A 4,180-nucleotide genomic window follows, 5' to 3' on the forward strand; every position below is an offset into this window, starting at 1 on the left:
CCACCTCCCAGACTTCACTCCTCTTGGGGAAGCAGACTAGCTGGGCCACACAGAACCAGTCTTAAAGCTTCGGCAAGGGAAATGGCTGCTTATGCAAAGTAACTGCAAAATATTATGAGGTTCAGGATGTAGGCTCTGAGTCAAACTAACAAGTTTCAACTTTAGCTCTACATTCATCTCTTACTGTGATAACGAGTAATTTATTGTATCTCTTGGGGCCCCAGTTTCTTCACCTGTAAAATGAGGAAAATAAACAATAGCACCTATTTTATAGGGTTATTGAAAGAATTAAAGGAGATAGCACATGTAAAAGTCTTAGCATAGTGCCCAGGATATTATAAGCACTCAAGAAATATTAGCTATAACTGTAATTCAAGGGCAACTATAAGGCCACAATGGCATTCACCACCTGCTGGTTGGTACCTAAACTCTACACAGTTCAGAGTGTAAGCTGAGGAGCCAAACTGCTTTGGTTCAAGACCTGCTCTCCTACTTACCTGCAGTACAGCTTTGGGTAATTTCCTTAACTTGAGACTCTATTTCCTCTTCTTTAAAATGGGGATGATACTGGTAATGTGCTCCCTCTAAAGGACATTGTGAGTCTCAAATAATGTAAGCACATGTAAACTGCTTAAAATGATACCTGCTACACAGTAAATACTCAATAAATATTAGAACTAATGGTATGCCACTACACGTCCCATTTCCAAAAGTTATATTCATTTAGTCACACCAGCGGACAGAGAACTTATTTGTTTTCGTTTGCCATTTACCCCATAGTGAGAATGACTCTTCAGTTCCAGCCTACTAGATAAATGTTGCAGGAATCTGAAAGCAAATATGACTAAGATATGACTCCTGTTCTCCATGAACATTTGGCCTAGTCTAAGTGGATCTGGTCTATAATGGCTAATAATTATGTAGCAGCTTGCAGTTTACAAATCACTTTCTCATTTACCATTCTGTGCTTGTTCACAGCTCTGGAAAATAGACATTATCAATCCATTTTGTAATTGAGGGGAAAGGTTTGCTTAGTTTAAGTGACTCACAAAAGTCATACAGCCAGTGAGTGGCTGAGTCAGATTAGAGCTGGGTGACCTCTGCGTAAGGCCATACTTACAGCCCCCAGAGAACAGATTTTGATAGGTGGGAGGGGACTGAGGAACCAGGATTCTTGAGGGATCCCAGAAGGCAGCTCAGAGTGTGGAGGAAGTACAGGGTGCAGGTATTAAGTTCCTCTTACTTCATCTACCAGTGATGGAAGGCAAGTGATTGTTTTCATATAAATGGTCTCCAGGTGGATGCTGGAGCAGTCAGCGTGGGAGAGAGACCTTGCCTTGAGGAGTCCTCTCCTTTGATTATTGCCTCCCCGCCTTCTTGTCTACCCCACTCCAGTTTTGTCAAAGGGCAATTAAGCGCCTCTTTCCTAACTGTGTGAGGAGACTGCATTTGTCATTCAGGTCTTTTAATTTCAGGTCTGCCTTTCTCCTCCTTTGTTTAGTGGCTAATGAGTCCTCCCCTAATTAGAGTTTTACAGTCACCTATAATTAGGCCCCACTAGTGGTTTTGAATAAGATACTTTTAACCTGTTTTGCCATGTAATTGGGGACATCCGCCCAGGTGTACATACATATGAAGCAGGCACAGGTGTGAGTAGAGGGTGAAGGGGCTGGGTCAAAAGCACATGTGTGTATATGTGCTTGTTGGGTACATGCATGGGGATGTTTGTGAGTACAATAGATGATGATTGCCTTCATAAGCATACACAGGCCATGTGCTTATATGGCTATATGTTTACTGCTCAAGTGTTTATGTGGAAGGAAGGTGTGTATGTGATTGCAGGGAGTTCTCTTTGTGTTTGAGTGTGTTAAGAGAAGGGAGAAGGGAGGCAGAAAGTTGTCCCTAAGCTCCTACTATCTCTTTCCAAAAAGGAATTTATTTTTAATAGATATTACATGTACATGGGTTTAAAAGATACAAAGGCTATTCTGTAAAACGAGACCTCCGTTCCACCACTGCCTGCAGCCATCCAGTTCTCTTCCTAAAAGGCAATCTTTATTACCAGAGATATTCTACGCCTATATAGTATATATTTGTGAATATCTTTTCTGTAACAGAGTGAAAGCTAAGTGTATACATTGACCTGAACCCTGCTTTTTTCATTTAAAAATAGATCAGTTATTGTTACCAATCTGGGTCTGTTCCACATATAGAATTCTCCCCTCTTTAATAACTATATAGTATTTTTTCTACCATTATCACTTAATTAACAATACTCTTGTGAAGTTAATACGTGTTTTCTCTTTTTTTTTTTTTTTTTCGGCGAGGCAACCTTTGGTTGACCTCACAGATTGCAAGAACTGTGTCAGCTTACAATTTTTTATTTTTTATTTTTTACGCCTACAGCACCTGGACTTCCTAGGTGGTCTCCCATCCAAGTACTAACCAGGCCCGACCCTGCTTAGCTTCCGAGATCAGACAGGATCAGGCTTGTTCGGGGTGGCATGGCCATAGACCTGTTTTCCCATTTTTAAAAAATGCATTTTAAAGCAACAATAATCAAAATGGCATGGCATTGACAGAAAAACAGACATACAGACCAGTGGAACAGAATCAAGAGTCCAGAAGTAAATCCATGTTTATATGCGCAAATAATTATTAACAAAAAAAAGCCAAAAACATACAGTGGAGGAAAGAAAGTTTTTTCAATAAATGGTGCTGGGAAAACTGGAAAGCCACCTGCAAAAGAATGAAAGCAGACTGTTGTCCTTCACCACACACCAAAATTAACTCGAAATAGATTAAGGACCTGGATATAAGACCTGAAACAATAAATTGCATAGAAGAAAACATAGGAACTAAACTCATGGACCTTGTACTTAAAGAGGATTTTATGAATTTCACCTCAAAGGCAAGGGAAGTAAAAGCAAAAATAAATGAATGGGACTACATCAAACTAAAATCTTCTGCATAGCAAAAGAAACCATCAACAAGGTAGACAACCATCTGAATGGGAAAATATACTTGCAAGTAATGCCTACAATAAGGGCCTAATATCCAAAATATACAAAGAACTCCTACAACTCAATAGCAACAATAAAAAAAAATTAATCAAAAAATGGACAGAGGGCCTGAACAGATACTTCTCCCAAGAAGACATACAAATGTCCAACAAACATGAAAAGATGCTCAACATCGCAAGTTATTAGGGAAATGCAAATCAAAACCAGAATGAGATGCATCTCACACCTGTTAGAATAGCTGTTATCAAGAGGACAAGTAATAACAAGTGTTGGAAAGGATGAAGAGAAAAAGGAACCCTCATCCACTGCTGGTGGGACTGCAAATTGGTATAGCTACTATGGAAAACAGTATGGAGGTTCCTTAAAAAACTAAGAATTGGTCTACCATATGATCCAGCAATCCCTCTACTGGGTATTTACCCCAAAGACTTGAAAACTCACTTCCAAAAAGATATTTGCACACCGATGTTCTTAGCAGCATTATTCATGGTGGCCAGGACATGGAAGCAACCAAAGTATCCTACAATAGATGACTGGCTAAAGAAGCTGTGGTACATATATACAATGGAATATTACTCAGCCACAAGAAGAGATGAAATACTGCCATTTGCGACAACCTGAATGGGCCTCAAGATAATCATGCTAAGTGAAATAAGACAGACAGAAAATGTTGAAAACCACATGATATCATTTATATGTGAGATATAAACCTAAAAACAACAAATGAACAGGACAAACAAGCAGAGACTCATGGACATGGATAATAGACTAATATTTACCAGAGGGGAGGGAGGTAGATAGGATAAAAGGGGTCAAATATGTGGTCACAGAAAGAAATCTAACTATGGGAGGTGAACACACAATGCAATATATATATATGCCTTATTGTTATATTGTACACCTGAAACTTACTGGATTTTGTTAACCAATGTCACCATAAAAATAAGTAAATAGATAGATAGATAGATAGATAGATGATAGATAGATAGATAGATAGATAGATAGATAGATAGATAGATAGATAGATGATAGATATTAAAAAGTACATTTTCCTCTCATCTTCCTCCTAAGGAAGCTTAGTTTGCCCTTAAGCATGCTCACCAGAGCAACCTAGACAACTCTATACCCTAGTGCCATGGAGGGAAGTCCACCTAGGG

General features: G+C 39.0%; 1 pseudogene; it reads right to left on the minus strand.

Moving 5' to 3' along the window:
* Window positions 1–2,397: 2,397 nt before the first annotated feature.
* On the minus strand, window positions 2,398–2,516 carry LOC120612418 (uncharacterized; annotated as a pseudogene).
* Between the last annotated feature and the right edge of the window lie 1,664 nt (window positions 2,517–4,180).

The sequence above is a fragment of the Pteropus medius genome, unplaced genomic scaffold, assembly GCF_902729225.1.
Source record: "Pteropus medius unplaced genomic scaffold, Ma_sr-lr_union100, whole genome shotgun sequence".
NCBI classification, from domain to species: domain Eukaryota; kingdom Metazoa; phylum Chordata; class Mammalia; order Chiroptera; family Pteropodidae; genus Pteropus; species Pteropus medius.